Raw genomic sequence first — 12925 nt, 5'->3', positions numbered from 1 at the left:
TAGATGCTTCAGGCAACTCTTCCGTCAGGCTGTTGGGAGTGGCCATTCCTTATCTTAGTTTTCTTTGACCCTCCTGTATTGCTTATGAGATGCAGACATTGTGGAATAGGATTCCATTGAAGGAATTTCATCATCATACTCAGACAAGTTAATACATTAAGAAGGAATTTTCTTATAGAACAAATAAGACTGTTGTGGGCATAAGATGTTTGATGTTTTCCAGACACTGGTTAATCTTCAGTAGATGGGTACAGTCTTTGATCTTTGTTCTTATTGCCATATATGTTTTTCTTATGTTATAAATAAAAGGACATAGGACTTGAATGAGAATACCACTTCCAACCTGGAGTAAATATTTTTTGCTGAGTTTTTTTGTCTTTTACATGTACCTGATGAAAAGCTAAGGGTATTTGAGTGTTCAAGTTTTGAACGCTTGTGAATGAGCTGAAATGTGAAAATTTCATATAAAAATTGATAGAGGCCTACTGTAGTTTCTCTAATAGTCTCACTTGGTTGGAACTCTGGAGGTGAAGAAGCCATCTTATTTGTCATTGATTTTTTCCCTTTTCGGTTGAGATTACCTACTGCGTGTGATTCTTAGGCTCAGTTTCAACTATATTAACAACTTTGTGATAAGTCTCTTCCTTCATCCTTTTCTCAGCCTGAAAGAAAGTTTATTTCCTCTCTGGCAATATTTTAGCTTATGCTCATAGTCAGCTTTTTTTTCTCCCCCTCTCTTTTTCTTTTTATCTGACTTAGATGACGGCCATTTAGAGGTACAGAATGTGAATGTCAGCATATACATAGCTATCTTTCTATCTCTATAGGCTCATATTGGTGATGGGTGGCATAAAAGTGACATACAACTTGCTGTCATGTATAGCTGGATAGTGAATAGGCTGTTTTTGTGTATGTGCATGTAAGTGAGAGGGATGTATTTGCAAAGCCTGAGGGAGGTTTTAGTCCCTATCATTTTGCAGTAGTAATGGAAGTGACTTCGAAATATATATTTCATAATACTGGATTCAGTTGTATATTTAATAGAATATTCTGCAATTTTGCTCTGTGTAGAATTAATACTTTTGTATAAAGCATTGCTGTTTCTGGTTAAATGGATGAACTGTGAGGTGGCAGATCAATAATGTCCAACAGAAATTCCAGTTTATGGTTTTTTAAATATAAAAAGACTCTTTGCTTAAAATTTTATGAAGGCCTAAAGCTGTAACTTGGATTACGTGAGTGCTTCCTTCATCTTTGATGCCATCTTTAGATGACAATGAGGTGACTGAGCAGTGGCAGAAATTGTCTTCCCTCTACTGGGGCTCAGTAAAATCAACATTTTTAAAAAAGCAAGACATTAAGAAAATACTTGCTGCAGATTTCCTGCAGACTGCAAGACTTTTCGTTGGACATTTAACGATCTTTACTATTTGACTCTTCCCCAATCTGCTGCAAGTTAGGTTCAGCTGTAGAGGCAATAGATCTACTGGAGAAGCCAGCACCATAGAACAATACGAACTTTTGAAGAAATAAAAAAGCAGGACTATATTGAACAACTTTTTATTTTATTTTATTCTATGAATTACTGGTTAGACAGTGCCAATCATGCAAAAGCATGACTACATGTCAGGTGTCTGAATACTATAATTCATTATTCAGTAATTAAATATTAGTAGGGGTTTTATTATCATTGATCTTTAAGTTTTTATTCACCTATTAGTTTTAGTAATGACTTATTGAGCTCCAGGATCATTAGTTGCATTCTCATGACTTTGCATTCTACTAGGATCTAAATTACTGATATTTAAAAATGCTTAGTAAATCACTTCTTTAAATGCTTCCTCTGTTAGATATTTACATGTGCAGAATTTTTCTAATGCACAATCAGTTATGTGTATTAGAGATGTGCAGAGGGGAAGTATGTTAGAATTCATAAATTTATTGGTAAAAGTAGGCTGGTAGCATCTCAGTGCATTTCTCAGGCAAAATTTCATTAATTTTAGGCACTGAATGTCTAAAATAAAGTTGTCATCAAGGAGTAGTTTACATATTCCAGTCAAGGAATAAATCTTTGAGACTATCGTATAACTTTATTCAGAATCTGTGCTAACATGCCAGTGAATCAAACAAGAGCTTTGCTTTTTCTTACTTGATTTGCTGTATAAAATACCTCATTTTTTGCATGAAGACTGTATTTTGTATGGTGGACTGTGAGTTTTTTGTAGCAACTAACCAAGAAACTTACGTGGTTTTTGTAGTCTATACTGATACTGCTTAGTCTTCTTTTACCTCAACTTAAAAATAGATTGGGTAGGAACATTACGGTATTCAGTTACTTAATCTACTAATTTTACTGAGAAGAAAGATGGAGCTGGTTGAAGAATTACTTGATGTCTGGAAAATATTTCTGTATTTTGAAGGATTTTATTAAAGTACTAGAATACCTCGGAAGTGATACAGACAAAACAATTCCTAGAATGTGTTACTTCAAAACCATTCTGCAAACTTGATCCAAATGTGAAGATTCTAGAAACCCCTAAAGTGTGATGAATGTACCCATATGTCTTTATTGGGGTGGACTGCCAATGAAACTAGCACCTTCAGTATTGATTAACGTGTGGAAAGGGTGTTGATAGTTTCCAGGGAAGTCTTAAATCAATTTGTATAGAGGCTGATTGATTGTCTGCAAAAGCACAATGTTGCTGGATGTTAAAGTCTGTGCAAAGCAGCTATTTTATGCATTCCACCCACTAAAACAGTGCCTGGTTTAATCAAATTCAAAATTGTTCCATTCTGTAAATCTTCCACGTTTTCACACATGGACTTGATTAGACATGTTACTTATATTGAGAAGGCATGGTACAAAATAAAGGCAGAAACTGGGGATGAAGTTCAAGTTCTGCTCTTCTTAAGACCCTGTGTATCGCTGTGGGCAAGCCACATTGCTGGTCTGCAAGTTGAGGAAACAGGACTCAACTTAGATTGCTGAGAGCATGAATGCATTTTTAAAGATTGACATGCCATAATTATGGGGTCAGTATGTACACACGTTAGACACATTCATTAAGTCAAACAGCCAGTATTGTTTTCAAGGACTAAACTTGAATTTTAAAAGTTCTGTTTTCTTTTGACATTCTCATGCAGTTGGGTGCTCACCAAGCATCTGTGCCTGAATCCTAGCACAGTGGGCCCATATGCTTGTAAGCTTCCCTTGGTGTCAATAATGTCTTCCTTTAGATTTTTGCTTGATCTCTCTGGCATCCTTCCTGCTCAAAAATCCCTTGCTGTCACCATGAATACTTGGAATTTGACAACTCTCTGTGTTTCCTCCCCTGTCTCTTGGGCAAGCACTGATAGTCCAGAATTCAGTAGTATTTGCACAGTATTCTTGGAGTTTTTCATTCCCCTCTACAAAGATATGCAGCCATTGAAGTAAGCATGGACCCAAATTTTCTTTTCCAAAACTAATCTTTTCATGGTTTAGATCAGACAAAAGAAATGTGAAGTTCTAAGTAAACTAATAGTGCCTAGCTTTGTTTCTCTCCTTTCATTTTCTCTCCATTCCCTGACAGAGCCAGAGTCTGTGGTCCTTCGTTTCCCTCCCCTGCTGCTGTGCAGTGTCATTTGCAGAACATGAGATCTCCACTCACTGTGGTAGTCATCCCTCTGTATATTTTCTGGCTGACTGGCTATGCCAGATAGCCAGCAATAGACTGTCTTTTAATAGTCTTTGTTCACTTCTATTACTTCATTTCTGGTCCAGCCTCATCAAGTACACAACATCCCCCACTATGCATGGTTCGGTCTGTAAGCCTGTCTTGCCACGGGCAGCAGCCAAGAATTTTATTCAAGGACTTGCACATAAATAAGGGATCACCAAAGGGTAGTGACCACCTAATGGCAGCCTTGTAACACCATGTCTTCAAGTTAGAATCCAGCACGTAGTCCAGAGTATAGCATGGAAGGCAGATGAACCCCACATTCAAAATGCACTTGCGGTTTTGAACATTTGAGGAAAAATAAAGTTATGCAACAGAATTAGTTATTCTTTTTGTGGGATCTTGCCATCCTTTAATTTGAAATTGCCACTCTAATTTCATCTTTTTGTATCTTTGTGTATAGAGAATTAGGAAATCAAGCAGTCCTTGCAAATGGTCATGACAGCCTTATAGAGATGGATGTGTTTTCTCCAACATATCACGATAGCAGTTATGGGTATGTGACTCTAAGTGTTTGCATGATGCTAATTGTTGACACAGAAGACAAAATGTGATTTTATAAAAAAAAAAATGGTTACAATAGTCAAAAACATCTGGAACAGACTTCCTTTATATCTGATTTTTCTAAACTTAGACTTTAAATAGTTTGCCATACTGACATGGTAAAAACAAATGCTAAACTTTGACAGCCAAATTTTGTTTGCTTTCACTTAAGAAAATAGTGCAGTTGAGGTTGTATTAATTCTCTATGGCCTGATTCTGCAAGCTGTTGCAAACTATTTGCATGATTACACATTTGCCAGATCTGATCCTTAGTTTATAATATGTTTACTACTTAGCAAATGTTTGTTTTAGAAATATTATGACATATTAATATAGCATAAGGAACGACCAATCAAAGAAGTTAAGAAGAATTATATATCTAATCTGTAATATTTTTTACCAGCTAGTTTGAAATCAGAACTGCTGATAATTATTTAACTGGAAATAGAGAATTCCATATAAATTAATATTTCAATTCCTTTAAATAAACTTTATATTGTAGAACTGTTCCATATCTACTTAACCTTGTCATTAATATCTGTCTTACATTTGAACTATGTTTTGGCATTCTTAGGCCAAATCAGTATTCTTGGTTTCTGATCCACACACTAAAAAACAATGACAAGACAGCACCATTTCCAATGAGTTATAGCCTGTTAATCAGCACAGTATGCTTAAATTTCAGTAAAAAATTATTAATCATAAATTTACCTTTTATTTTTTGTTTGTACTACGGTAAAAATCAGAGCTTTATGTCCAAATTTTGTTTTGCTAATTGTAACTCTTAACATTACAAAAGGGATAAGGTGCTATTTGATTAAATGAGATCTGCATCTGCCTGTTAATAACTAATTAATCTGTAAAATATATTGACACCGTACATTGATCTGCTTCGTGTTCCAAAAACTCTTAAACTTTCACTTATCCACAAATTATAATTCAACAGCGGGAAGAGAACAGTATGTTAAATTCACTTAGTTAATCATTATCAGCAAACTCAAAAATACTGAGGATATTTACCAGAAGACCCTAATACATAATCTTTAAAGTAAAAATGTAAGCATACTGTATTAAAAATGAACAAAACCAAATATTATTGTTCCCTGTAGACCAATTACTATACAATACTGATTCAGATACATAATTGCTGAAGTAGAGTTAATAGAACCATTCCTCATTTATGCTTTACATGTTTGCAATGGGACCACCAAATGCAAGTATTTTGACAAAGGGACTATGTTATATGAGATTCCTGTTAGTTGATACTAATTCAGGTAACAATACAATGAAATTTATCTTGGTTTTGTAATCCCTTCATTTTAAAAATTATGCTTGCAGAGATCATCTCCTGGTGTGAAAGTTGTCCAGAGATGATAACACATCAGTTCCAAAGCATAATAGATTTGAGACTACAACATGCTATCAGCATGAAGATTCAGTTTATCAACCTCACTAACATACTGTGTCACAGCTAGAATCATTATATATTTGTTTCTTGAATTCCGTGTCATGCATGTGTTACATTATGATATACTATTTCTTAGTTTGTATGTCTTATGGAGAGAATATTAATCTAATGAATTGACAATTTTAGTGTTAATAATGATAATAGAAATAGACATTTTGCATTGAAATTCTGATGATTCATAGGCCTAGACCTAAAGAATATTTGTTTATAGCTTCGAGAGATTTGTGCATAGTGCATTAATTATCATAAAACAGCTGGAAATCTCAAAGTATTTTATTAGTATGCATTGTTGGCTTTTCTTGATACCACTATTGTTCTCTCTCATATTGAGAAATCAGCTTAGTTTGAAGTAAATAATCTAGGTTTTTTAACCTAACCTGATTGTCCTCTCTTCAAGTTATCTAGATGTCAAAATCTAGAAAGACTAAGATGCACTATCAGCGAATGACCATATTTAGATTTATTATAATTAAAGCTTCCCAGCATTTTCTATTTCTATACAGTCTCCTCATTTTCTGAAAATTTCATATTTTTGAAAGGTTGGGGTTTGAAAACTTTCTCCTGTATTTAAGTAAGAATTATATGCAAGGAGGTTTGTCATCTGTTGAAGAAAAGTTCAGGAGAGCTGTCTTAAAGTCAGGTTGTTATAAGGGCGTAGTGAATTAAATATGAAAGTGGAAGAATCCAGGAGTGCAGAGTTGAGAAAGCTGGAAATGACTGGGTGCAAAAGGAATAGGAGTGGGTGTGCAAATGAGTAGGTGGAGTAGTCCAGAAGGAGAAACTGAGAGTGGTTGGATAGGCAAGGTGGGACTTAAAAAAAATTCTAGAGGACTAGACACTGAATATCTAGTATGAAAAGCAGGATTATTCCTTGTCCTTTACTGCTTGTGATTACTTGTGAAATCCTTTTGAACAGCATGCACCTCATCACCTACAGGATTGACTCAAGATGATGAGAAACCATGGATGCTGGCGTATGCTTTACTAGTGACAGAAGCCAGAAATAATCAAACCAAAGATTTTGCATCTGTGACGGACTCTCTCTGAAGTTTCTTCAAACTTGCTTAAAAAAATTGCAAGTTAAATAAAAAACACTTTAGTTTTAAAATGCCATCAACACCATAAAGTTAAGCACTCAAAATTTATCAAGTGAAAAGCTAACCTCTCTCTCAGGTTGTGTGGCTGAAGTCAAGCCTGCCATCCCAGTAAGTGCAGCTTGAATTGAACCAGAAAGGAATTTTAACAGATTCTAGAGAATCTTTGTAATATTCAAACAGGTGAGAGAACAATACCAAACATCATGGCAAAGCAAAGACCTGGATGACTATAGTGCCAACATCCAGCATCTCTGATAATGTTGGTTGCACAAAGAGAAGTCCAGCTTTATGTGGAAATGAGATAAAAGCGTCGCCCTCATGAAAGATAAAGCGTCGCCCTCTTCTGGGCACAAGGTGTAATTCTCTGCTTTGTTGAATCCTTGAATGTGGTCTCTCAAGTCTGCAAATCCTGGCATGTTGCATATGAGGGAGCATGCAAGTGTAATATACAGATTTTCACCAAGGAACAATAAGGCCTGGAAAACAGGAGTGGCAGTTGCATCACATGTACGTTCATAGTTGCCAAGTTGGAGGTAGTGGATGTAACTCAGAGGTTATGACAGTGCTGTCCCTGTAGTGATGTGAATCTGGCTGTTTGAGTGACTGCTGGTAGCATAGTAGTGGCAGCACAGAGTTCATCGCAGGTTAGCATGGACTCTGAATTGCAGGAGAACCACAGCTAAGGATATCAATAAGTGAGCTAAGGTTCACAGATCCATTATGACTGAAGCTTCAGCCTGCTTGCAGCTTGAGGCAGAATCAGATCCTATCAGTCTCTGGCATAATAGTAGTTCACTTCTTTAACTTCCCCCTGGTTTTATCTCCTTTTAAAAATGTCCAGTAGCTCAGCCAGGTCATTCAGCTACAGATGAAATTTCAACCTTTGTTCAAACTTCTGAAATAACCTTTGGGTAAATAATGCAACTCTTGTCTCTCTTAAGCCGCATTTGCTTTTTGAAACTGTCTCCATGTGCCTTTTGAGGCATTTAGAGCAGTTATTCTCTTTCAGCTTTATGAAGACAGCAAGGGTAGTAAAAGAGATTGGAGGAGTACTTTTACCCTACCTTTCTTCTTTGTTTTTCTCCCTGGAAAGCTTAACTTATTCAATATTCAAGACAGGAACTGGCCAAGATTAGAATACCTTGCCTCAGAGACAACCTTCTCTCTTCTCTCTCTATCTTGGTAGGGATATGATTCCAGAAGGGCAGAGAACAAGATAAGGAATTGTAATATAAATTCTTACTGCTCACATGAGCATTTTTAGTCCTCACTACAAAATTAAAATGCTTTCCTCTACTCTTACTTCCTTTGGAGAGGAGTGGAATAGCATGAACACTCTCAATATCAGAAAGTGCACTAAGGGGTTCTCGGGTTCATCCCAACTCCTGCTCCCTTCAGAAGTGAGTATCACCAACAATATCGAGAGCCAAGTCACTTACTGTAACCTAGATGCAAGTCTGTGTAGATAATGGTCCCCTGAGAGATCCACAAGAAGCCTGTAAGGAGAGCAGAGCCACTTGATATTATTTTCAGTAGTATGTAAGCCTGGTTTCACTCTCCAATGGAAAGTAGGTAATGGGACAATCCTGCAATGAAGAGTATGAGTAACTAAAATTGTGTAACAAAGGTTTCTTTGCTTGCCCACCCAGCACCATGAGTCTCATCCTTTGCTTCAAACTCTCCTGCTCACTTCTGTAAAGTGTGGCTTAGCGTTGTTTGTTTCCCTTGCGAATCTTCACAGGGTGCAGCATAGCAGAGAGGAGCATGAAAGAGCAGGCTTGGCAGAGCCATCTGATTACACTGGTTCTTCTGATCTTAGATATACGTTTACTTGTCACAGAAGTGAATTGCTTCTTCTCCCGGGGAGCAAGCTAGCAGCCCGAATCTGAATTTGGAGGAACAAATAATAGGATGTTTACAGGTGACTTCTACATGCTGTAGCACTATACTCTTTCTTATACCTGTAAGAAGGTAGGTGCGTTGCAGAGGAAGAGGTTTACTCTTGCACACGTAAAGAGAGGAAGTTTGAGGCTTTTGTTACTAGCCAGACCTTCAAGTCACCATGTCCTCATGTCTTTTAGATGGGGATACTGTCATGTCTGAATTGCTCTTCAGAGCTTCAGCTACAGATTGCCATGCATGACTTCTTCAGTCTTTCTCCAGCGGCTGCCAGCAGTGGAGCAGTAACCTGCCAGGGTTAACACACAAGCAGTTAAGGAAGGCACTTGCAGCCCTAGTAGTTCTTTTTTTCTTTCTTGGCTTTCAGTCTTCAGTTTGTAAAGAAAGCGGATCCTCTGTGTAAACCCAACCAAACTCAAGCAAGTGTTACCATATGTAAAGTGTTTTTCTGAAACATTTGAATAAGCTGTTAGAAGAGGCTTATCTCCAGTTCCCACAGATGTTTCTTCTTTTTTTGCATATGGATAATAGCTCTCTTCTCTTTCTTCCTTTCCCTCAAACTTTGATCATCGTTTGATCTGATGTGATCTTGGAGCTTTTTCCAGGATTATGGTAGTATTAGTATTGGCTCTGAGGAAGCGGAAATTCACTTTTATCTCTTCCTAAACAATTTTTTAATTTCAATTCTGCACAGAAAATAAACTGAGACAAATTCGCAGCATAATGTAGTTTCTGTGTTGGCTTGGATTTATGTTAAATGCAGCCATATGGTTCTGTGAAAGTCAATCATAAGCCTGTGCTAAGGGCAAACACCACCAGCTACAAGGTTTCATCTCAGAAGGATGTTAACAGAAGATGAAGACAGACATAAAGTGCTCATGGAGAAACAAAAATCCAATTCCTTCTGGAGCCTACTGGGAAAGCTGATCTCATGCATCAGTGAACCAGAGTTCATATGAGACCTAGTCAGTAATTTCTGTTATCTTTTACATCTTCCCTATAATGTCAGTCGGCAGAGATTAATCTTCTCTTTCCATCTGCTTCCTCAACTCAGTGCAAGGAATCAGATTTATTGATGTGATCTATCCATTAGTGAACCAGGCGGAGCTCTCTAATGTCAAGTGGCAGGTGGGGGTCATGGTCTCAATCAGAGAACCCAGTTCAATCCAGCATGAATAGGGTCTGTCAGCAGAGAGAGAGCACGCCAGTCAGCAGATGCTGTGCAAGAATTGATTGTGATCTCGGACCACTGTTTTATCCACAGTTAATGGTTTTCTTCTGTTTCTGACAGTTAATGTATCTGGTAGGCTTTTTGTAAACAAACAAAAGCATAATAACCTATTCCCAGGAGAGAAAAATTCAACTGGTTTGCATTAAGGAAAGTCAGGAAAGATAAATACAAAAACTTAAATGAGAGAAGTTGAAGCAAACTCAAATAGCTGCAGCTGGATGAATTCATCCTCTCTTGAAGTAACTTTCTTAAGATTAATTGATTTCTTTGTGTGGAAATGGCAAATAGAATGCTAGGTCTTCACACAGAGATAGGCACATGCTATCTCTGCATGTGTCAGTAATGACATATTTGAGGTAGAGAATGAGAGCTCCAAAACCTCAGAAGTCTATTCTGTCTGACTTTCCTATGCCCCTTTGAACCATCATAAAAATAAAAATATAAAGTTGCAGCTACCCTTATGTCTTACTTGCTAACATTGTCCTCATGGTGCTGCCAGACTGTTGTAGAAGATGCCATTACACTTTTGAAAAGCAGAATTACTGCTTGCTGCTGTCTCCAGATAGGTACATCATGAATCAAGACCACTTTTTGACAAAAGCTGGTATTTTACTTTTAGTTCAGGTGAGCAACCATCACAGCTATATTCATTACAAAACAGAATAATTACAGTTTTTACTCCCAGAAATTCGATAATACCATTATATTAAACATCAAAACCAATATCTCCTGAAGTATTGGTCCTGAGAGGTAAATATGTCACCAAAACAAAAATTCACTAAAATTTACATTTTTCTCAGCTTGCATTCACTCAAAGTGTATTCAAGAAGGTTTTTTCTGCCTCTTGAGGCTTAGGACAATATGACTGATGTGTTCCTAATTCTAGATGTCTAAGGTGTAGTAGATACTTGCCACTTTGCAACTTCAAGTGAATCCAGGGTAATAGATTTGAGGACCTCATCAGAACAGATAAGACTATTTGCCTGGTCTTGCTTACGAATGTCTTAATTTATGTATTAATGTCCACAGATTCAATAATCCTTAGAGGAAAATAGATAATTTTTAATCGAGTTAGAGACTGGCAGATTTCAGTTGTGTTTGTGGGGAGGATTGACCTGTGCTCCACAAGGCAAAAATTGGTGTACTCATTTCATGAAGTATTTAATCTGTGGTTACAGAAGACATTGGTTTTTGCCTTGACTGGAAGAATCAAGTACCATGATCTTTTGAGCCAACAGCAGTCCCCTGTGCTGGTAATTGCTAATATGTCCAGGGTTTTTCTCAAGTTACACGGAGAGCAGATGAATTAAATATAACAGATTAGTGGACTTGTTACTTATATGAAAGACATTTCTGGAGAGTCAGGGATATATTTAAATATTCGGTGGTCTTTTGGTACCTAAGGGTAAAAGAAACAAATGTAAAACATGTTAGGAATAGTTTTTCTTTCCTCTTCCACCTCTCCTCAAGTTACTTTATATTCTGTCATCTTCAAAATGTCAGTTTTGTTACATTCTGCACTGAAACAACAGGTATCTGAAAACAACTTTCCTCAACTCAGTGGCTGCCTTCACGTGACCCATAAAGAGCCTAAATTTTGCTTTTTTCTTTAGGCAATTACTTTTTAATGCTTTTGTACATTTTACCCTAAAAATAAAATGAATCAAACAGTAATATTTATTAACATTTTGTCTTTATGTACTGGGGGGTAAACAGTACATATTCATACAAAAACAAGGGAAAAAATAGTTGAATTTAAATTAAAATTGGTAGAAGAAAGTGCATTTTGACACAATGCATGTTTAGCCTACAGAACAAAACACAACAAGGCATCAGTGAGACAGTGAGTTTTGGACTATTTAGAGAAAGAGTGAACTGTTAGTGAGTAAGTAGACTGGGAAGCATTCATCCCCTTCATTTGTACTGACCGTTTCCAAAGGATATTGTTTCTGGTGATCTGCCCTACTGCAGTAATTCCTGTTTCTGCTTATTGGATTACAGTTACACACATTTTGCACATGTAACTGTTCTCTATCAAATAAGATTATCCTCTTTCTCCACAATTTTTGGAATTAACTAACTTGTTCTTTGTACCACATATGCTTACAGGAATCCTACACCTCACACTGTTCTTTAGACAGAGATCTCCTTCAAAAGTCCAGGTCAGAGACAATTTCTAACATTGAATGCCTTTTGCACTGCAGTCTTCTGAGTGTTACAGTTGTTCCTGCTCAAGGGTCTTCTGGTAGTGGTCTGTGATGATCTGAAGAGCCACATATTTTTCACACCATCATGGAACTGACCAAACAGACTGCGTTTAGGACACTATAGGAGATACTACTGCAAGAAAACCTGTACTGAAATGGCACTATGACATTTCTTACTGGTCATGTGGACTTTCTCTATTCAGTAATATGACCAAACTCATAGGTCTATTCTGTTCCAGATTTTTCGGGTGCTGGTAGTATACCATGATACACAAGACTCAAAGATTGGGAGGAAGGGATTTAGGGTTTTTAAGCGCATCTATTCTAAATGCAGTTGGTTTCTGGATCACTGGTATTGTAGCTCAAGGTGAAGAGTGTTTTGTTGTTGTATATGCATAAGGCCTAGCAATATTAACCTTTATTCTGTGACAGCAGTCATCATCTAAATAATAATATTACACAGTAGCTGCCTTTAAATCTCAATGGCAAAGTGATAAAATATCATAGACATTCTGACATCCTAAGAGAAGTTTAGTAGAATTTGTCTGGGCCTTAGTCACAATTCCATATTTAGTATGAATTTTGTAAAAGTCCTGCATAACTTTTAATACATTGTGACATACTTGCCATGGGATTCAGCATCAGAACAGGTGTGGTTGTGCTGTATGAAATACTTCAAAGCAAAACTAAAACGCTGCCAAGGAAGTTGTTGGAAATAAGGTAGGCTCCTTCACATGTCTTCCAAGTATATAAAAAGCATT

General features: G+C 36.9%; 1 protein-coding gene across 1 annotated transcript in view; it reads left to right on the top strand.

Annotated features, from left to right (window-relative positions):
• TENM3 (teneurin transmembrane protein 3) overlaps window positions 1-12925 on the top strand; it is an 829296-nt gene that overhangs the window by 692807 nt on the left and 123564 nt on the right. The gene's annotated exons all lie outside the window — the stretch shown is intronic.

Source organism: Athene cunicularia (assembly GCF_003259725.1).
Source record: "Athene cunicularia isolate RWA chromosome 4 unlocalized genomic scaffold, athCun1 chr4_part1, whole genome shotgun sequence".
In the NCBI taxonomy this organism is placed as follows: Eukaryota; Metazoa; Chordata; class Aves; order Strigiformes; family Strigidae; genus Athene; species Athene cunicularia.
Note: the sequence above shows the minus strand (reverse complement) of the source record. Positions and strands in the feature narration are given on the sequence as shown.